Genomic DNA, 23,865 nt, shown 5'->3' with positions numbered 1-23,865 from the left:
CTCTGGGGACGGTTCTCAGTTACAATGAGTACTATATATATGGGGAAATGGCTCTAGGAGTTTTTGTGTGAGCCATCATGTGGCTATAAATCAGTAATATCCCTGGTTTGTGTATAATCACATGTAGGTTTAGCTCACAGCAGAATGCTATAGCTGACATTTGAAACAGCAATGCTACAGGTCTTTTAAATCTGCAATGCAATTCATTACCACTGCTTTATTTCACCTAGGAGTTGCCATATTTTCTTCAATTTTCTTGCTAGCATAACAATTAGTACTGTCAATGAGGAGCATTAGAAAGAATTAAATTGATTAGGCCTCTGACACCATAATCTTGGCTGAAAAAACAAAACAAAACAGAAAAAACAAACAAACAAACCCCAACCTAGTAAAAAACAAATACACACACATATTTGAACTTGTCTTCTAAGATTCAAGGGGGTAAATTAGGTTGACTGCAGACTGACCCTGGGGCAGCTATCCAAATTTCTCTCCCAGAGCAAGTAATCTAGCTGTTACTCCATGTTTTTATCAGAAAAGCTAAATTCTCACATAATAATTTGACCTCATGTGTAGCAACATGTACAACACCACCTGTAGCCCTCTCTGAGCCAAGGGCAAGCTCCAGACCATGAACTGGGCACAAGAGGAGAGAGGCCTCCTACTCCTCTCTGAGCCAAGAGCTGCTTGGAAGATCCTGGACAAAGGAGCAAGCCGTGACTACCCAGCTAATCTGCTACAGAACTGCATTTGTGGGAAACCTCAGATCACAACACCTTTATTTCCAATTTGAATCACTGTACTGGAGATTCTTAGATCTGTGCTTAAATCATTTAACTGTGGGGGGAATGTAATCCCCACAACCAAATAACAGAACCTGCAAATATACTTTGTAAGTAAGTTAGGCAGTGTTTGAAGGTATCACCACCAGGAAGAATTCAATATAAAATATATAAAAATATACATTTTATTACAATGTGTTACTCATTACTACCCAAAGGGAGGTTGTAGCCAGGTGAGGGCTGGTCTCTTCTCCCAGGCAACCAGCACCAGAACAAGAGGACACAGTCTCAAGCTGCACCAGGGGAGGTTTAGGCTAGATGTCAGGAAGTTCTTCTTCATAGAAAGAGTGACTGGCCATTGGAATGGGCTGCCCAGGGAGGTGGTGGATTCACCATCACTGGAGGTGTTTAGGAAGAGACTGGATGGGGTATTTGATTAGATAGTGTTGGATGGTAGGTTGGATTCCATGATCTCAAAGGTCTCTTCCAATCTGGTTTATTCTATTCAATTCTATTCATATTTGTGATAGCACTTAAATTCATGTCTTAGTCAATACTTGTTGTACTACAAGCTGGATAAGGACTACATGAAATACTGAACATTAAAACTGTATGGGCTATCTTGTTACTGTTGAAATAGCTATAAAGAAACATAAAAAATATGAAAATAATATTTAAAGTAGCAGGGAGGAGCAGAGTCAGAGAACTTCAGTCACTGGACACAGTCCTTCATTTCCACCTAAACAACAGCAAGCCACTCAAAAGTCGTTGAAGAGCCTGGAATCATTCAGAAGGTGAAAGTCTCATAGAAATGTATGTTCACAGAGCATGAAACACGGGCTGTGGTGAGTTCCTACTACACAGAGTGAAAGGAGTTAAAAAGTACATACTATTCTGTTAATATTCTTTCTACAGGTAGAGTAACATCTGTAAGCACACAAAGTAAGCAAGCAAATAAAAGTGAGAGGCTAGGCAGGGGGGGTTGCATCTAAAAGGAAGGGAAAATTAATATAATACTGATTTGTCCATAAGTCTTTATTTGGGAACACATGCTAAGGATATTTGCAAGTCCCTGCTTCAGAAGAAACACCCTAGTCTTAAACAATGATTAGAAGCAGGTGGTCTGTAGGGAAAATCAAAGATTGCAAAATAGGGATAGTTGGGTCAAGCCCACACAAATGTATTTAAAATACTAACCGCATAAGGACAAACTGTGATATTGAATCACCACAAAATAGACCCAGTTCATGCAGAGAAAAATTGATTCTAGCTGTGCACATTTCAGGAGGAAATAAGCACTCTGCCAGTTGCTACAACAGTTAAAATAGATGAGTCTTCCATACAGATCAGCAAGACAGTTCAAGGGTTTAGTGACATCTGTAGTTGTCAAGTACAGAAAAGCTCCTAGGAACTACACTTCTAAAAATATTTAGAAACCTAATTCCTACTGATAATGGCATGAAAAGAAAACTTAAAATATGTCTGTTCAGCTCCAAACTTGCCTCTGCTATTAACCCAAAGTCTCAGGCTTTTAGAGGCAGAAATCATAGTAATTTACTTACTTTCATGGAAGGTTACGCACAAGCACTGCTTATATGGCCCTAAAAATGGCTTGATCTCCATAAAACAACAAAGCTCTCACTGAGACCTACATATTTTGTGGTGTCCTCTCTTTGTTTGGTATTTTTAATTAAATTATTCAATGCCTATGTGTTAATTAAAAATTAATTTAAAAGTCAATTAACATACCTTTTGTTGACAACTAGGATTTCACAGATATCAAGCTCTATTATTGACATAGCTGCATCAGATTACGAATCTACAAGCCGACTGCACCTTACATGAGTTTTTTCACCTCTGCTTTTGCATTTGGGAAACCGAAACAACTGCTGCAAAAATAGTCCCCATGGGACAAATAAGAATATTTGATTTAGAGTGGAAAGTAGCTATTCACATAATTAGTTACCCAGCAAATCAATAATGAGAAAGTCAGTAAAATAAGAACTGTCAGATTGGATCAGGACACACTCCCATCCTCTTTCTGGAGGCAGGCACAAGCTATAGAGGAAACCAAAAGAAACCCACAAGAAGCAGCCCTCTCCCAGCCTATGTGAGGCTACTTTGAATATTGAATAATGAAGTTTAATATTATCTCTGATATTTTTCCCAACTTACTACAGTTCTAGATCTTGCTAATGCCAGCAATTACAAGCCCTTGACTTCTTTATCTCAAAACTAAATTCGATGTTCTCATAACAATTATTTCTTTTTCCATCAGTTCTTAATTGATGGCTTTTCGGCTTCATTGGTTATCCACCTGTTTTTCTCTTATGACACAATGAAAAATAAATCTATCTGCTTGAGCAACATGTGCCACATTTTTGTTTCAGTATCTTTAAGGTAAACAGCCAAACTTCATACAATTCTATAGATTGTCCATACTTTTTTCCCATATTCATCTCAGAGCCTTTTTGTAATATTTCGGTTTTTAGAGGGGGTAACAAATATTACAGTGTTTCTCTAGGCTATACTACTAAATTCTCTGAGGGAATCATAAAATAGAAATATGGTTTGCAAGTGCAGTCAAACAGTAGAGGTCTTCCCTGAGCTGCGTACAGTCCCAAACAATTCCCTCTCACCAGCTGATGTAATGATGTGGAAGTTCACAGGTAATTTTAGTACTTTCAGGAAATATAAGGCTTCTGTTTGTGATAACTGAATGTCTTGAGCTGATGTTTAGGCTATTCACCTGGTTGGATCAGGTCTCCCTGAAGAAATAACAAGTCCTTTCTTGTTCTTCCCAAATCATATCAGTTTATATTTTCAGCAAACTTTTTATTTCTTCCTTCCCTCTTTCAGCTTAATTTTCAAGTGTATTAAATACCAGAGTTTGTACATAACCATCAGGTATCCCAGTACGGTTTAAAAGATCAGATCTCCAATCAAGTTTTGGGGTCAAGGCAACACTCCCTCATGGAGTTTTTGTTTAGTAAAAAAAAAAAAAATCACAAACAAACCAAACAATAACTGCATTAAAAAAAAAAAGGGGGGGGGGGTGCAGCAAAAGCTTTCTGAATGTCTCAAACCATTTCATACATACTGTCTTGGTTTAAGACAACTGTCTCTCATAAGCAAGTGTCCCACACATAGATCAGGAAGGAAAGTAATACAAAAAGCCCTGGTCTGAAATGAAGAGTTTAATGGAAATAACACAATGTACAATTACTATAGTCTATTTTGTAGAAGCAGCACAGCAGAAGGAGAAGCCAGCAATAAAAAGCAATCCCCACCCTCAAGCCCACAGCCAGCTTAGCAGAAAAGACTAATACCCCAAAACCCAGAAATGGCAACAGGAAACAGAGAGCCCCTTATGTTACAATCGACTAGCTAAACCCATGACATTCTCCACCCCTTATTCTGTACCATCTGCATCATGCCTAGCAGCAACTAACATCAAACAATATACATCATACATCAGTCACTGACCATTCTCACTCAAGAGAGATCACCTTGCATTACACAAGAAACTTCTTACTGCAGATACTCTGGAGTGCCACGCTCATGGGTCCAACTTGCCAAGTCATCAGATCTATACAGTCCAACAAATCCAACTGTCCCTCTCCTCTGTCTGGTTGGAGGCAGGGCCCCTCTAATTCTGACTGGAATCACCTGCATCCTGTGAAGATGCTTTTAAAGTCAGCTTCAGTAGGATCAGAAGCAGTATCTGTTTGCTTGCTCTTTTGGGATGATTTTCTACCAGAAGCTGGGGCAGCATTCTTCCAGGGAGAATTTCTTTGTAATTCAGATTCATGCAGCTGGGAAGTGGGTTTTCCATCTCACTTCTTCACATCCTCCCCATGGTCACCTAAGTAAAACCACAGGGTATGCCATGGTGTGTACCTCCTATATTCTCTCCCTTAGACAGGGAAGAGCCTGCTCCTAACAGCTGAAACATGGGACCATGCAGGTGGGGAATAGAATATGTTCTCTTATGGATCTTGTGGGACAGTTCCTTCACAACTGAAACACAGGCCTGGACAGAGGAAGAGAGACCTTCCCTCCATTGCCAGAGACTGCTACTCATCTGCCATTTGCCCTTGGCCATCGTTCAATGTCAGGGATAAAGATTGAGTGGGCACCTCTGGCTCTTCCTCTTGTTCCCATGATGATCCTGATTCATCCTCATCCTCTAAAAGATGAACCGCTTTCTTTTTCCGTACAGGGGTGACTGACAGTGGCACAGGCTGATTCTCTGGTACAGCTGCCATGCCTGCTGTTGGAGTCTAAGCAGCCAAAGTGCCTGGTGGCCTGCCTGTAAGTCCAGAGACCTTCTCTTGCCCCTGAGCACTCTGAACAGTGATGAGAAGGGTTCAATAGGCATGGGTCAGGCCCCAACACATCCTAGTGATTTTTGGTCTCTCAGGAACTTCCAGGCTGACAACAGAATTTTTCCAAATATTTTCCAGTTTGTCAGGATTTTGCCATTTCCCTGACATGAAAAGCACCACCAGAAAGATAACATCAAATACAAGTGCATAAGGTTTATGTAACATATACAGGACCAGGCCCCAGCAGACTGGCCCCCAGCCTTCCCCAGAAAGCAAATGCATCAACATGGCAAACATACTACATAAAAATGAAAGTATACAAAATTATTTCAACAATTCTCAATTGAGTGTTCTCATTATCCTGCTTCTTGCTATCTCAACCCTTCCAAGAACTTTGTGTGCCAAAATAGACTGTCCTTGTGTAAGACAGGCTGCTTTCATAAGCAACACTCTCACACACAGACCAGAGGGAAAAATAACACAAAAAGACATGAGTTGAGATAGAGTTTAATGGAAGTAACACAATGTACAATTACCTTAGTCTATTTCACAGGAAAGCACAGAAAAGGTAGAAGCAGAAGCCAAAAAAACCCAAAACGTAAGAGACCCCCACCTCCCACAAGCCTGCAGCCAGCTCAGCAGAAAGGACCAGCACCCAAAAACCCCCAAATTTGAAACAGAAACAGGGAGCCTCTCATGTTACAGTCTGAACTTCAAGCCCCGTGATACTTTGCTACTGCCAGCACTTTCATTTTAAAGCTGGCAGCATGATAATGAATAATTGGCAGCAAATTCAACTGGCTAAACCCATGACACACACATCTATATAAACAGTCTAAATGAAGTATGAGAGGAATACACACCAGTACGAAAAAAAAAAAAAACAGATTTGACCCTATAGGTAATTTAAATACAACAGAAAGAACATCATTGAGATAGGGAAATAAAATGAAGATCAAAGTAGATTGCAAACTTATTTGTAGAGAGCAGGTCGATTATTAATGCACTCCATAATTATACAGCAAACAGCAACTAAATGTCTGCAAACACGATGTCCTGAAGTGACAAAGCCAGACAATGGAGCAGAAGCGAGAAGGTCTGTTTTTTCAGGAGATTGCCCACATTTCCCAGGCTTGTCTGAACATGCCCTGGGGTCAAAGTGGGCCAGCTGTGTGTGCCTTTGCCACATTTGGAGAAAACCTGATCCTATAGGATAAAGTATTAGGTTTCTATCTCTTAATCATTGTTTGTCTCAGAAAATCTATAAATACTAGCCCAAAGAGTGATGCTTTGCCTTGCCAGAGAGAGATACCACAAGCCATAACCTGCAAGCCCGAGAAGCCAAGCCTCACTTGCCTTGCAATTTGGAATCCATGCCATGCCTCAGTTTACCCAGAAAGATGCAAGTGCTCTTCGCAGTAATGTGCCAGAAAGCCCAGAAGCACACAGACGTGTCTTGCCAGACCAAGGGACAAACCCTGGATGAGGCAAGACCCTGGGGCAGTTTTGGTTTACTGGAAGAAGCAACAAGAACTGCTGTGAAGATTGCAGCTGAAGAACCTCTCCAGAACAGGCAAAGCTATAAAGCTGACAAGCCCAGAGCTGCAGGGACTGCTCCCTGCCCCTGACTGCTCTGCAAACTCTGCAGCACCACCAGCACCAGGAAACCCATGCGTTCATAGCCTGCACCCCAGAACCTGCCGCATCCCATGAACTGTGGAAGAGAGCTGCCTCCAATGCACCCCAGGAAGGCACTGCCCCGGAGACCAGCAGCGGCACCGCCAAGCCCCAGAAGCCTCAGCAGCAGCCACTCTTCTACAAAGCTTTCTGCTACAAAGCCCCCGGAGATAAAAGCTTTCCTCATGTCTGTGCTACAGCAACATGCCACAGAAGCCAACAGAAAGTGAACCTGCACTCTTTCAGCTTTCACCTGTTTGACGCCATTTTGGTTTTGTTTAAATCCCCGCACGTGCCGCATGGTACCACCTTCTGTGGATTATAAACGTTGTGACTGAACGTACTGCACTGATGTGATTTGCAGTGAGTAATCTACAAAATCCGATTTTTGTAAGCATTTGTTAAAAGGTCTGTTGCCCTAGAGAATTCTAGAGTTCCCCCCACTGAGGGCGAAGCCGGCATGTTGTCAAAGTCTATTTTTTTTCTTTACAGTTAAATTTACTGTTTGTTGTTTCTGGGTTTTTTGCTAATATTGTTTAAGTCATTATGTTCCTACTGGTGAAATATCTGTTCAATAACTATTTCGAACTAGTAAATAGGTTTTATTAACATTTTCCATGGTACTTTTTAATTAATAAAGTTATTAATATTTTATTAATTGTTCTGCCTATTAAATATTAATAACCATAACACATAAACAGTAAGCTCACAGAAAGTACACAGGGTGCAATTTATACTTAATAAAATTAGTTTTTCCACTATTCTTGGGCCAACTAAACCTTCTAACTGCAAAGTCAGAAGGAAAGTCCACATCCCAAAACTGGGCATAAGCACAGCTTGAAGGACTATTCAAAGTAGCTGTTAGAAAGTTGACTTCCCATTTTTGATGATCTACCCCATTTACCTGCATTCAGTCATCTATTCAGCTGATGCAGACCAACAGAGCTCTGCTTCAGCCATGCCCTGCTATATCAGTTACATAGGTCTTCTGCATGTTCTTCTACATTCCTAACAACTCAGATTTCAAATTAGCAGTGACTTCACATTAACTATTACTTTTCACACATGCATTTACAAAACTCAGACATTTTGTACATTTACCCCCCATGATTACAACTCAAGTATGTAATTTTATTATTCAAAACAAGCTACAAAAGCAAAATGTAACTACAATAGCAGCCCTTAGCTGGCAATTAACTTTTCCAGACAGAGTTATAAATTTCAACCAATAGGTTCTAATTGGGGAGCAAGCATGGCCTTTGTTATTGCAGGAGATTCACAGCTGTAGCAGTTCAGTATGATTTCAGCTGGACTACTAGTCACTGTAGGAGAGAAGCACTAACATCCAACTCATTCTGGCATCAGCATATGATCTGATCCTGGAAACTGACCTATGTAAGCTTAACTCTCAAAATGGTCTCAATCCAGGCAATGGAATTGCTCCCAAAAGAAATCCCATACTCCCTGTGAATAAAGTAGCAAATATCAGATATTTCTGTCATAATCTCAGTCAAGAAAACTAAAAGCTCTACTAGAAGAAGTTTTAGAATATTTATTACTGAAGTAGTATTATCAGGCAATCAGGACCAGCTCTTACAGGAAAAAAATTAGTACTGTTTACCATGCTTTCTTATATCATTCTCTTCCATTATTAAGCATACTGTCAAACAGATAATCCACAAGTAAACATTTCAAAACATTTACATTTAATACTTAGTACAGCAAGAAAACAATCACTACATTGGAGCCAGTGTTCCTAGCAAAACAATGATTTCTGTTACAGCAGAATCCTTTTTACAACAAAAACCCTGTGATGCTACAAATGACAAAAAAATCCCGAAATACTTGTATATCTTCAGCTAATTGGTTAAGTTATTCTTAGAACTTGCCAAGTCATTCAATTGCCATTGTGATGATGAAAGATGAATAAGAAATGGGGCATTACATCAAAAAGACTAGTTGATACTTTGCAACAACACATGGTATCCCTTCCTTTGTGAGACACATATGTGGAGGAATACAACTGTGCCTCTCCATATTGATTTCACAAGAAGTTTCTTTCTCAACTGCAGGTATTTGGAAGAAACACTTCCACTTAACACAGGAGAACGTGTAACACTGTGATCATGTGCTGTGAAAATCTGATCCCTAAATCAACACAGAGACACACCAATAACATACTACTTGTGAAGAGTGTGCTGCATGAACGCAACAAGGCTTCTATACTTCTGTCACGAATACCATAGTCAGCATCACTAAGTGCGTCTGCAACATTAAGACAAACAATTGACAAATAATTCTTAACCGAACGTAACTGCCGTGATTATTGCACGACACTCCCGTGATCCCACAACTGCCTAAGAACTAATGCAACACAGGCACAGAATTCCTTGCAGAGAGTGGGCGCACTTCCACGGAGCGAATTTCTCCCACGGGTAAAGCGATCAGCCCCCCGCGCCCACATTTATCAGCCGCTGCGGGCGGTGGGGGCCCCCCACAAAGCCCCAGTGCTTTGTCCCCACCTCGCAGCCCCCCACGTCCGGCCGCGCCGGGGACTCACGCTTGTAGCTGGCGGCCCAGGGCTGGTAGCCGTAGTAGCCGGTGATGCGGAGGATCCGCTCCTCGATAGAGGTGAGACCCACGGAAGCGCTGGTGAGGTCCTCCACGGAGCGGGACCACTTCAAGTCCTCTTTGATAGCTTCGTCCACCACCAGGTACTTCAGCTGCCGCAGCTGCGGGCTGATGTCGGACAGCCGCCGGGGACTGACATCGGGGGAGCGCCGCATGCCGCTGGGGGCCGGGAGAGGGGCGTCAGCTGGGGGGGGGTGATCCAAGGCTGGTAACGCTGCTGCGGGCGGGAGCCGCCGCCCTCCGCCGACCCGAGGCGAAGTTGGCGGCGGGTGGCGGGACCTCCACCAGCAGGTGCGCGGGCCCGGCGACCGCAGCAGCGGCACCGCAAACTTTCCTCACCGCCCTCCCGGGGGAGGTGGGGGGTGGCTGAGGCGAGATGAGGTGGGGTGTTCCAGTCCCTCCCGCCCGCCCGATCCAGCCCGGCCCCGCAGTGGTACTCACAGGGTGGCGGCTTTGCCCCGCGCGGAGCCGTTGGGGAACTCCCGGATCCCCATAGGGAGCAGCAGCAATGGTTGGGGGGCGCCCAGACTTCACAGCGGGGCGAGCCGGCGGCGCTCACCGGCTGGATACGAGGCGGGAAGGAAGGAGACGAGGGCGCGGGGATACGGCGGCCCCCCGTTGCAGAGGATCCCCGGGCTGGCACTAGCCCTCGGCGAGAACAGCAGGCAGCCCGACCGCCGCAGTCGCTGCCAGCGAGACGCTGCCGCTTTCGAAGCGCGGGCGGTGGGGGCCGGGCAGGGCAGGGCGCGCTCCGTGCCCCCCACCCCGCGCGTTGTCGCCAATCACCAGCAGGGGGAGCCCGACCACCCCGCCGCCGCCAATGGCCCGTGCCGCTCGCCCCCTGGTGGCAGCCGTGAAGCGGGGCGAAGGCAGTTTAGCCACCCCCGGCCAGAGCCAGTTGCGCCTTGCTCAGGCAAGGAGGGACGCGAGTGGTGGCTAGGGCGCGTGTAGCGCCCTGCGCGTTCCAGTGCTCCGCTCACACTGCTGGTGGGACGGGCTCCAGTCAGTTGTCAGGTGCCTGGAGCCCGGCTACGAGGGAGCTGAGCCGCCGGGCTGAGAGGCGAAGCGGCCACCGCCCAGAAGGGGCACGGCTCCCGAAAGGGCAATCCCCTCATTTGGTCTCCTTTAGAAAGGAGTGACAGCACCACTCTGCGACGGAGCTAGGGCACGGGCAGGCTGTGCCCCAGCAGGGAGGGGCTGGTGGTGGGCGGAGCGAATCCGTCTGGGACGGCTGCTGTGTGCCCTAGCAGGGAGGGTAGCCGGTCTTGGGGGCGTCAGCCGCCCCTCTCTTCTGGGGAGCACACGCAGTTCCTCTAAATAATGGGGTCTGCTTATACAAATACAAACATTAACATCCGATAATAGATACTTGTTCCCTTTCGTCACTGCATAAGCTCAGCTTGCTCGGAACATTAGAACACCGAGGTACTGAATGTGGAAGTGAGCTGGTATCAGTAAATGCAACCTTACACTGAAGGTAACACTGCAGCATCACTACACCATTGCCAGAAAGTAAGACGGTCTCAAGAATAAAGCCAGACTAATTATCATATTAAATACACATAAACTAAATAATGCACTACATTTATTTCCTACACAACTCTTGTTTTGAGCCTGTGGAAATGTTTGTTTCCAAGGAGGTTAGTTACAAAACCCATCACAGGTAAACAGCAGTGGTTCAGCAGATCAAGCTGAGAGTAACTGTACAGCCCTTTGATGCAGCTGTTTGATCTACAAGGTGGTAGAGCTCCTTGCAAGGTACACAAACCAATACAGAAGAATTGTTTAGTTTAAGATGACAGAAATAAAATCACAATGCTCACTAAATCTACAGTTACAGATGCCAGTTTGAATTAAGTCTCTTTAGGGTATTCAGGACAGGAGCAGTGTTAACAATGGGCATGGATGGGATTAAATATTTCAGTCAGGTCTCCAAAGTTCAGCATCACTCCATATGCAGAGCTCATGCTCTCTCTCACTTTAACTGATAGAGAAGGATAGGATTTCATCTGAGAATTGCCTGTAATGCTGTATCTAGTGTCAAATTCCTCCATTATTATTGGTGCAAGTCATAGAGTCATAGAATTGTCAGGGTTGGAAGGTACCTCAAGGATCATCTAGTTCCAACACCCCTGCTATGGGCAGGGACCCCTCACACTAGATTAGGTTGCCCAGAGCCACATCCAGCCTGCCCTTAAAAACCTCCAGGGATGGGGCTTCCACCACCTCCCTGGGCAACCTGTTCCAGTGTCTCACCACCCTCATGGTGAAGAACGTCTTCCTAACATCCAATCTGAATTTACCCATTTCTATTTTCTTCCATTACCCGTAGTCCTGTCACTAGCTGACACCCTAAAAAGTCCCTCACCATCTTTCTTGTAGGCCACCTTTAAGATACTGGAAGGCCACAATAAGGTCTTCTCGAAGTCCACAAATATAAGTCTGAGCAGGCCGTGTGCAGTACAGGACTAATTCATACTGGCCTTGAAAAACCAGTTGGTATAAAGTTCCAGCAACCAAGCAGGTGACATTGTTGACCAGTCAAGTAGTGTCTACTGCTGAGCACTCATCTGCTTCTCTTCATAGGCTGGCACAAACCAGCAGAGACTTGGTCACTCCTGCCCATTTTCTTTATCTCCATTATCTTTATCTACTGAACTATGGGAGTCAGAGGCTCCATTACAAATATCTCCACTTTAATATACCAGAACCATCTCATTCTTCTGTCCAATAAAGATTGACTTTCTGCTGTTTCAAGTTGCAAATTAAATATCAGATGAATGTTAAAGCTTTCTCCTTTCATGCAAGCAAGTGACTTTGGACATCTTGAGTGTCACTGCTGGCAAACTTGAAATAAGCATGTGTCTTGCAAGACAAAAAAAAAACCCAAAAAGGCATAGTAGTGCAAATGTGGAAGTTCACTGAAATGATAAATAAAGATGGATGACATTCTGAAATTGTTGTAGGAGGAAACACTGACATAGGATCAGCACAAACTTTGCTGTAAGTGATGTTTCTTCTTAAAAAATAGCAGCTCCTGGAGACATGCAAAAGAAATTGTAGTGTATGTTATTTTAAGTATGTCTAAGCACTAGAACTGACATGGAAACATTAAAATATGGCATTGGACATTAAAAGTTTAAGTATGGGATCCCACATGATTTGGAATTTGAGGCTGCTTAAGATTTTTAATATGAAGAGAGAAAATACTGTAGTATACTAGTAATGCTATGATAAGAAGTTATGCTGTGCTAAACAGTACGTATCTAAGAAATAGTGGGCAAAACAAAACAGAATTTGATTCACAGTTTAGATTTGAGCCACCTAGCATGGTATGCAACACCAACCTGAAGCCACTATAAACAGCTTTTCTGACCCTCTTCATTAATCATCCACATGTACATCCACATCTACAATCATCCAAACACAGACTAAGAAATGCTGTATATTTTAAAACAGCACAGCCAAATAATAAGGGAACAATTACTACTTATTCCACATTGTGGTAACTTATCTTCTTCTGTTAGATGCACCTTTATATATTTTTTCTACAGACAACATGAAATTATATGCCTGACTGATAATCAGCTCTTCAAAAACACAGCTATTAAGATATATTAGCATTATGTTGACTACAACATGATGCCATGCCAGAAGAAAATATAATTTCCAGTGTGTTTCTTTTCATCTCCCATCAATACTAGTGTGACAAGATGTCGTAGGGTTGGAAGGGTAAGGTCCAAAAGCCTCCTCCCTCCCCCCTGTAAAGTAAAGGGAAAGAAAATTGAAGGGAAAGGAAAAAAAACTCACAGCTGAATTAGCAAAGCAGTGGAGCTGTATATTTACAAAGCAATGTAGGATATGCAGGGGAATATATAAAAATTTACAATATGTACAATATATACAAAGATATACAATAGAGTAGCACAGAAATGAGAGTTCCCCCATCTGCTGAGGGGGGTTTCCCACCTTCGCTCTCCCCTCTTTCCCCCTTTCCCCAGAGTGGATTAGAAAGAGAAAGAAAAGAGAGAAAAAAAGTTAGAAGCAGTTTGTGTTAATTGGAAAGGAGTTAATACAGGCCTTTATCAGTTTCAAGGCCGAAGCCTTGGCAGAAAGCCCAGGAGCTGCAAGCTGCTGCCCGAAGGAGAAGCGGAAGCAAGACTGAAGATAAAAGTGCCGGAGTGCCCAGGATACCTTCCTGCACTCCCAGTTCAGAAGGTGCTTCCTCCCACTTTACCAATGAAATTAGTTTAGATTGTTCTTTTCATTTACCAACTTCTGTCCACCATATTCCCTTTCTTAAAGGCACAGCCTCAAACGGTGACACAAGACTTCAAAATACTATTAACTTCATGAGAAAGTGAAATTTTATTATTTCATACCCACCCCCTTTACATTTAAAGGATATAGTGAGAGTAGTAGGGTAAGATAGCAAGGATATTTCATTGGTCAACAAAACAATCACAACTGAAGAAACTGCAGCATGAAGTTGACACGTTCCTTCTTCTCAAGGTCATAAAAATTACACCTAGGAAGTGAGTTTTAGAATACAACAGAATTCCCTCCTTAAGCAAGTAGTCTTCTAACTGACTCTTCTGTGGACAATGTATTTTCCCATTTTTTAGTATTTTTACGTTTAGCACTGAAGGTATATACCCAAGCCATTAATCGGATCTTCCCACCCCAAGGAGTTTTGGGTATTAGACAGAAATATGGTATACATAATTAAAGTCCTATGTAATATATATGGAAATGCTTGTACAGCATAACTATTAATTTTTGTCTAGCTGGGGTCAGATTTGACATCCACATGAGTACCATTGTATTTCCAAATACCATTGTATTTCCGAAGGGGCTCCAGCTCAATTGGTGGGACTAATTTTTGTATGCTATTCGAACCGGAGTGCAACTCTCAATGTAATCTATTTCACACACTAAATATTTTTAATGGGCAACAGAAAAACAAACAACAAACCCCCACAGCTAGAAAGTTTCTAGTCTGTCCTGGGAGATCTTTGCTTGCATTTGTGTTTTGAAATATTTAGTACCACCTTTAAATGGTTTGAATAAACCTAGATGTAATGGTTTAGCTCAAGGGCTAACCTCCCTGCTCCCCCAACACAAAAGAGAGAGGAAGAGTAACACACAACTCAGGGCTGAGACAAAGAGATAAGAGTTTAATATAACATAAGATTACACAATGTGTAATTACCTTAGCTAGTAATCTTATTAACAATAAACTACACTATTAACTTAGCCAGTTTGCAGAAGCAGCACAGTGAAATAAGGTGGGTGGGGGTAAACAGCATAAAACAAAAAAACAAAACCAGCAGCTACCTGACTCCCACACATTATGCCACCATGCCTGCAGAAAAAAAGCCAACACAATATGAACCCAGAACCCAGAAGCAGCAACTGGAACAGGAAGCCTCCCATGTTGCAGTCTGAACTTCAAGACTCATAATACTTTGCTCCACTTAGAACTTTCACTTTTTGAAGCTGGTGTGACAAAGGCATAGTATGAATAACAGCAGCAGGTTCAACTCAACCCATAACACCAGAGAACCAAGAAAAACTGATAGAACAGGCGAGAATGGCCAAATTTAAGACTAGATAAAACACGAAAATAGCCCAACCACCTTCAACAGACTAACACTTGCCCTCTCAAGTATAGAGACAGAGACTGTGCTTAAGAGAGCAGTCAGATGAATTTAAGACAAGTTGCAACACATTTTTCATATGAGCTCCCACATTGTTCTGAGACCCCTGCAGTGCACAGGCAAAGCCAAACAAACATTGGAATTTCTGACATGACTCCTTTCTGAAAGCAACTGGAAATCTCTTGAAATTATGATGTAGCTGCCTGTTGTAGTCAGGAAGGGACATGCAGAGTCAGTGTCCCAATTCCTGGGAGATAATGCTACTTAATAAAAAGCTGATTTTAATCTGCTACTTTGAAGCAGTTGAATATAAACTGTTCAGTTTCTTCTTTGTCATACACAGTGGAAAATAGAAGTCCCTTATATTTGGAATTGAAAACAGGCTTAATTTTTGTTTTGCTGTCTATTTTTAGATGAGAAGTGTAGGGAAAAAATAATTTAGGACATCTTGTCATGTCTCGATGGTCTATGAGCCTTGCTATTGCCTCTTTTCCCAGCTCAAACTGAAAACTGAAATGCATAGCAGAAAATGTTAATATTTCCTTCCTACAGCAAGAGGCTCCCCAAGGGACTGTAGAAGGTGTCAATGACAGAAAATACAAAACAGCAGACCTCTTCAATATCCCATATTTTGAGAAATGCTAGAGGCTTGAATCTCAAAGTCAATCTGTGGTTTCCAAAGCCTTAGTATCCTTTCATGTTCTGCCATTTCAAGTAATATGTACCAGAAATAATGGGCTACTAAACAGAGGTTAAGACTAGATATTGATCTTGTAAGTTTTCTTTATTCATCTGTGTGTTACTCCTAGTTTGTCTTTTTGACATGAGTTTGACTGAGAGGCAAGCCAAACAACTATGGGGAAAGCCATAGCAAGAGCTTTCTGCCCTGACTAGCTCATGACACTCATGGTGGGGACAGGGAGCGGGGTTGGGAAAGACAATAGCCACAAAGATCTAGAGGAGAGAATAAAGCATTCTGGATAGAACTGGAAAGAAAACTTTCCATGGGTTTGAGGTCAGGAAAGGCAGTTAGGCAGTTACTTTAGTGAATAACAGCATGGTATTCATACAATGTTTAATGTTGCGCATCTGGAAGGTGTGCTAGCCCCAGGGAAAATCTGATCATTCTCACCTTGCAGATAAACCTGTTTGTAGGTTTTTTTTGTTTTTTGTTTGTTTGTTTTTTTAGCTTTGAAGGTGGTTTTTAAGGTTGACACTATTTTCATGCAGAAACTGTGCCACTAACCTTGGACCGTGCAGCTTTCTCAGCAGGAGAGATTTCTGAAGAGAAAGAAACATTTGGAGGCTGATTTGACAGACAGGCTTTACTGTATAAAATTAATGGCAGCTGTTTGAAGCTGCTTGTGTGCCTGAAACATTAAAAATTCCACAGTTGAGCTTTTGATCTGGTATCAAAAATAAAAGGATGAAGAAGCATTACACCTTTGCCATATGGTTTGATAGTGTGGGGCACAGCCACTTGCTTCCATGGATGCATTTTGAACCCTGTTCTTAACCACACTTATTATTGTACATCTTCTGAACATTATTTTGGACGCTGCTGTAAATATTCTTCTAGCAACCCAGACACTACTTCTCCTCAAAATATTCAAAAAGGTAGCCTCTCTTACCCTTTTGTCACCTACAAGGGATATATTTTGTCATGTCATAGATACAGACAGTATCTCACTGCACCTTTTTTTTTTTTTAATAAGACTTTGTTACAAAAATCTGTCACCAATATAAAGTTTTAGTGACAGTAACAGTAGGAACAGTAAGAACCAAACAATTTTCAGAGCTGTAGAGAGCAACACCCCTGTATACAGTATAACCATACGTAGGCAGATGTTAACACTACTGTGAGCCTCCAGAGTCCACTGCTTCTTGGTATAGAATGATACAGCTTTAAAAAAAGGAGCTCTTTCATCATGTATTTCTTTAGTAGATTCTTTTATTGTGGTGATAAATTTGGAACAATGAGATTATTTGATTAAACTTTCTCAGTTACAGCTAAATGGACTGCCCTGTTTGTAGAATTAATAAAAAGGCCAAGACACCTCATTAACATGCTTGGTATTGAGCTGGGTTGGCAGTGGTGCATTTTAATCCTGCAAAGGGCATTTGCCAAGGAAAGTCAAAAAGCTTTTAAATCATATTCATATTAAAGGTTGAGTCAGGAGAAGATGACCTCACAAAAGCTGTACTCCTGAACTGTCCAGACTTCCCTCCCAGCCCATTCATGGTAGAGGTGCTTACTGCACAGAACAATGTGTTAAATAATATGGCTTCTCCTTGTGTATTTCAATGCCAGCTTGATTTTGCTGTGCATGCTGATTGGAAAGCTAGATACAAAAACTTAATTTGGAAAAAAATGTGCAGCCTCAAGTGATGTTTTAGTAGCTGAGAGTACACTATCATCACCTGATGGTCTAAAAGTAACCTTTGATTTACAATAATCAATAGAGACCCACCACACCACTTTCACCAATGCATCACAATCAGCGTAAGCAATTGCAGCTCAGAAAGACATGGAGACAGTGAATGAATGGCACCAGCTGTGCATAACTGTGCCTACCTAAACATCACAAAGGTCAAGATTAACATCACCATTGCTGTTAACACCACGCATCCATGGCAAACATAACCACAGAAATTTGTATTGTCATGTAAATTGCATTACAATTCTTATATACAGCAACCTATAAAACAGATCTCAAACTTCTGTTTTGAAAGAATAGAATAGAATAGAATAGAATAGAATAGAATAGAATAGAATAGAATAGAATAGAATAGAATAGAATAGAATAGACCAGACCAGGTTGGAAGAGACCTTCAAGATCATCGTGTTCAACACATCATCTACACCATCTAATCAACTAAACCATGGCACCAAGCACCCCATCAGGTCTCTTCCTAAACACCTCCAATGATGGTGACTCCACCATCTCCCCAGGCAGCCCATTCCAATGTGCAACCACTCCCTCTATGAAGAATTTCTTCCTAACATCCAGTCTAAACCTCCCCTGGCACAGCTTGAGACTGTGTCCTCATTGTTTAGATTTTTCACTTAGACATGTAGAGTGAACATTCCAGGTAATCAAAATATTCTTTACAACCTGTTGTCCAGATGGAAATAAGTTTCTTTGTATGTAGACACATCAGCTGCATTTATCAACAGAAATAAGAAGTGCTCAGGCAAACTAGGTTCAAATCAACCAAGCTCAATTAATCTATTTCATGCTGATGAACCTTCACCAGTTTTATAGAATTGCTTTCAACATACATCTTCAGAATTCACAAGTGCGCTCTCATTTCAAAGAGTGGTATGATTTTTGTGATTGATCCCTTAACATATTCTCAAAAATGTGACTGAAAAAAATAATTTTGCAAGTATCTGACTTCTAATTTTGCTTAAGCTAATCACATTACAACTCCTTAAAAATCAGTGGGTTCTTGTGTTCCTTTGTTGTTAATGTTTCTTCTAAAGTGCATTTTTATACTTCTTTTTATAGGATAAATGTATTGGTTTTAAGCTAAAGGTTTTCCTTTTCTGGCCCATGCAAAATTCCTATTCATTAAAGACAGGGGAATGTAAGAAAACCCAGAGACAAATTAAGCCATATTAGGAATGTGATTAACATGAGGCAGTACATGGAAGGTAAATTAAAAAACACATATGAAGATAAGGAAAAGATCACAATATGTTTAGATAACTTCGTTAAGAAAGGAATATTTATCATGAATGTGTTGAAATACAACTATTGTCCCTAAAAGAATAATTTGTGTGAGACTGAGGACCTATGAGAAAGACTGGAGGAGAGAAACATTCTTCAAGCCATTGTGGTTTTTTTTAATGGAGCATTTGGCTATAAATAAAAATAAAAATGATAGTGTTGGTGTTTTGTTAGAGTCTGTAGTAAATAGAAAATCAAGCATATTGCAAACTTCCCTGATAGGCTTTTTTAATGCCTGTCAGAAATAACAATTTTAGTTGTATAAAATAGCTAAACAAAGAAAAAGTAGAATGATTTTTTTTTTTCTGCTACACAACACACGGGTGATACAGTTGAGATTTCAGAGATTAAAAAGTAACAAAAGGGCAACATTTTATGCTTTACAGTGAGGAGGTAATTTATTCCCTTTGTATCTCACATGATTTTTTTTTTATTGCCATCAGTGTATTTTTGTGCATGCTGAAAGGGAATTAAAATAGCCCTATAAAACACAGCCATTGCTACTGCTGAGACACTGAGCTGCAATGTTTTGCCACCCTCAAATAATGCATATATACCAAGAGTTTCAGCTCGCAGCTGCTACTACAATTAATGCTAAATATGATGTTGCTCTACTAAAACAAATCTTCATCACAACAGATTTTAGCCTGCCTTTTCACACCTGTTGTGAACTAAGATTGTATTTATTCCTTTCATTGTCATAAAAAAAAAGGGGCCTTTTTTGGTGGCTTCTACCCCTACCTGCTCTATTATCACTTAGTATGATACCATTCAAGACAAAAGCCCACTCACACCAAGCATTTACTGAGTTACCCCTTAAGTTCACTTCATGCTGTATTAGTCCATAAAACTCTTCCTTGTCCTTGCAGAGCTGAGTAAAAGCTCACATCCATCTCTTCTCCAGTAATTGTGGTTGTTCTTTGTTTTATAAGGTATGGCACTCCTTAATATCATACACAAGCAGGGATATTGTAGTGGATAGAAGCCTCTATTTTCTCTTTTTTTTCTTTAAGCTTAATGTCAAGAGTCAAATTAAAAAAGCTCAACAGGGATATTCAGCTCTGGTCATGAAGTTGAAGAGATGCACACCAAACATGTGAGTTGTTAACAGCAATTTTTCTAACATTGTAATAATTCATGGCCTGGCAAGATAATTCTAGGCTCTGGTATACCTCCCTCCTAAAGATTAATATTTATCTTTCTTCTGTGATAAGTAGTTTTGCAGCATGTGTTTATTTTACCATTGAGATATTTTGTGATGGTAGGTCAAATTAAAGCAGAGGTTCTACAAAATAGCTGATTAAAAGTTTTCATTGACAGAAACAACTATAAACTAGGCTGATGAACAATATTAGTGCTTATTTAACAATTTTACTGGTTAGTAAATCTGAATGGCAACTTTACTATACAGTCCTATAATTAGTAAGTAGATCTTGCATACTAGGAAACAACAGAAACAAGAACATCTGCACTGGGGGGTGAAAAAGCAAAGATCCTAACTGCCTCCCAGCTCTTCCAGAGTGCATTTAGATTCCAAGGAGAAAATCTTCCTGGCATTTAGGGAACCTGCATCTATCATGGCAGCAGACCACCAGATTATATTCAAAATGAAAAAATAAAGAATACTCACTCCCCATGAGGCAGCATACAGATGAAAGCTATTTTTCAGGCTTGTACATCAGCAGCATGAGCAAAGACTCACCATTCAGGAAATACTTACTGCTTTATGACTGAAGAAAAGGGGGAAATTGTTTTCACTTTCTCACCTCTTTCACTGGCATGATGCAATAGGACTGTTAGGGTAACATCTCTCTTATGTAAATTAGCAGATCAGATTATAAACACACTGCATCTGACAAGAACATGCCCCCTTTACAGTCTCACTGCGCTACAGTTTTTTAGGCTGGGGTAGGATGAAGAGTAATATGTACCCTTTAATACCATTTGCTATGAGAAAGAGAATACATCAATTTTCTTTTTTTTCTCCTGGTCCAGAAGAAGGGGCTTACATACAGCAAAACAACTTAAAATTTGGATACTGAGCAAAATATTATTTTGGTAAGCATATTTACCAACATAGAAAAGCTTTGATTAGGAAATTTTCTGGAGCCTCCATTACCATTATGTAAGTAGCTAGAGACACATCTGTCAAGGAATGAATCCTTCCTTGTTCATCTCTCTTCTCCATGGTGGAAGTCTCATTCTTCATTATTCACTGGCAGCAGCCATTTCATGTGCCAGGCCAAAATCATGCCAGAAAAAAACACAGACTCAGTATTAGATTCCTACAGAAGTGTTGCTACAGTTGCCCCTCTTACTCCACTTAATGTTTTGTATTGCATTAGTCAATAGCTACCTCATTATTTGCAGCCTCTTTGGGTTTTCCATTTCATTAGATTTTTAGTTGTCAAAGGAGATTGAAAAGAAATAAATCCTGGAGCTTGGGTAACAACTTGTTTCCTTTTTTCTGAATGCTAATTCTCTGGATAAGAATGAACCCGTTTTCTACCCTGCTCCAGAGTTAAGCTATCACTTCATCTGATAAAATGAAGTTACTCCTGATTATCGTGCTTTACCCATGAATGCTCATCAGCTCTATCATATATGAGCCAGCTCATAATCCAAAGATTATTATCTGCATCATGCCTTTCAGAAATGAAGTTTGTAGCACTAGCTTTTGAAAGGATTCTTGGGTGACATTCTGTAGAGATACAACTGAAGCACAATAGAGATTTCCCTGCAGCCTACAGTGCGGGGAGGTGTGACAGAGAACACTGCCTGCCTGCCTGCTTTGCTGTCTCCAATTTCACCACATGCAAGTGGCAGTCATCAAAATGACAAAATAAAAGCAGTCAAATGAAGGGAAAAGTAGAACATACCAAGAGAAACACAGGACTACTCAGAAGGAGGAAGGGAATCTTTGGGAGGAGAGAAACCATGAACATCCTTAAGAACTCGGATTACAATGGTGTCGTGGATTGAATTGAACCCCCTGCTGTTATTCACACCATGCTGCAGTCATGCCAGCTTCAAAAAGTGAAAGTGCTAAGTGGATGTGACCATTTTAGGCTGTGCCTTTAAGAAAGGGACAGTTGCTGGAACACTTTGGATGAACGTTTTGGTGAAATAATGAAAACAAGGTATTCTAAATGAATTTCATTAGTAGAATGCAACTTTAAATTTTAGTTCAGTTTGAATCTCAGTCAGTTCAGTCTGTCTTTTTTTCAGTCTGTTTCAGTCTCTCTCTGAGCAACAGCTGTGGTGGATGGAGTTGACCTTGAATTAACTGAACTAACAGATAAGAAACTAATTCTTGCATACGCTTTGAGTTAACAGAATTTCCTCCTTAATAATTAGCTTTTCTCTCTCTATAACCCTCTTTGGGAAAAAAGGGAGGTAGGGGGAGAGAGAAAGTTCAGTTCTCTCCCACACACAAAGGAACCACAGCTAACTCAGTCAGAGAAGCAGAAATGAATATGAGCTGTATTTACAATCAGGATGAAATGTAGATGATTATATACACAACATACAGTATTTACAATATGTACAGAAATATACAGCAAAGAACATAATACAGAATAACTACCTTTCCCTCCTCCAGCCAGGACGGCTTCCCCCGCCCTGCCCCGTACTCCCTGTATTATGGGGCTTGAAGTCCAGATTGTAACATGGGAGGCTTCCTGTTCCAGTTGCTGCTTCTGGGTTCCAGGTTCTTGGGTGTTGGTCTTTTCCACTGGGATGGCAGCAGGATGAGGAGGGATGGGGGAGTAGTTTTCTGGCTTAGGCTTTTGGCTTGCTTGCTTCTGCTTGCTGCTGCTTTGAGCCCTGCTTTTCTTGCAAACAGGCTAAAGTAATTATGTGGTTTTTACCATGTTTATCTGATTTTGGATCAGTAAACTCTATTCTTAGCTCACCTTTTTTTTGTCTCAATCCCGATTTTTTTTTTGTGTTGGGAAAATAGCCAGGTTAACCTGCTGGTTCGGTTTGACCCATTTTGTCCTGATGCAAACCATTACACACTGAACCTAAACTGCTGACAAGCATTAGATAAGAAAATCTGTAGTTGTCTGCCAGTGGTAACAGATATCTGAATGTTATTTTCTTCCAAAGTTTAGCTGGTCCCATCTTACCTAGTTCTGGAACAGGCAGGGTGACTGCAGAGCACCCACTCATCAGCTTGAGGTCCAGGTGATGGCAAAGGTGTTCATCTAGTGCCATCTGATTTGTTGTATTGCTTGGCAGAGATCAACAAGACAAGTACATTACAGTGGAGAGGTCAGCAAGAGACTAACTAAATTGACTTACAGAAATTATGTGTGATATAAAGGAGGGAAGTAAAGCCTCTCACATGGCTGTGACCACTTTTCACTGGGGATAAGAAGGTAACGTGCAGTTACGGTGTTCACCTACACTAAACATATCAATTATATTTTTTTAACCTGAGTTTAGAAAAGTTCACACCCCACTTCATTTCTACACCTTTCCTAAGCACCAGTTGATTTTATTTATTTTTAAGGTATTTGCCTACACAGACCCACTGCCAATGTTATGCAGAGGATACCAAGAGCAGAAAAGAGGGATAGGAAAATATCTGAGGGCAAGCTGTGCAATTCTGGCATGTGAAACTGCCTAGTGGCAGCATATATGTGGTCTTACCCTCTGTAAGTGACTTATAAGCCAAGGTGCATGTGTCTGCACACATGCACTCACACCAAGCTTGAGACCACAACATTGATCTGCTCACTCTCTGAGCTTCTGTACCAGCTGTGGGCTTCAGTGGAGGCTGCTCATATGGAACTAGGGCTTGTTTTCCATCTTCTGCAGTATCACAGTATCACAGTATAACTAAGGTTGGAAGAGACCTTGAGGATCACCGAGTCCAACCAGTAACATGACCAGGCCCTAAGTAAGCAAGGGATCTAGCTGTATAAAGAGACTTATCTACCCTCCCTTCTTTTACCTGGAATCAAACTCAAGCTTTACATTTTTAATGGGACAATTTTGCAGTCTGTCTCAAATTTGAAAAAGGAAGTTTTGAAAAACAGCACATTGG

Source organism: Melanerpes formicivorus, unplaced genomic scaffold (genome assembly GCF_026170545.1).
Source record: "Melanerpes formicivorus ecotype bairdi unplaced genomic scaffold, bMelFor1.0.p_v2 SCAF_2, whole genome shotgun sequence".
NCBI lineage: Eukaryota > Metazoa > Chordata > Aves > Piciformes > Picidae > Melanerpes > Melanerpes formicivorus.
The sequence above is the reverse complement of the archived record's forward strand: the minus strand, read 5'-3'. Positions refer to the sequence as shown.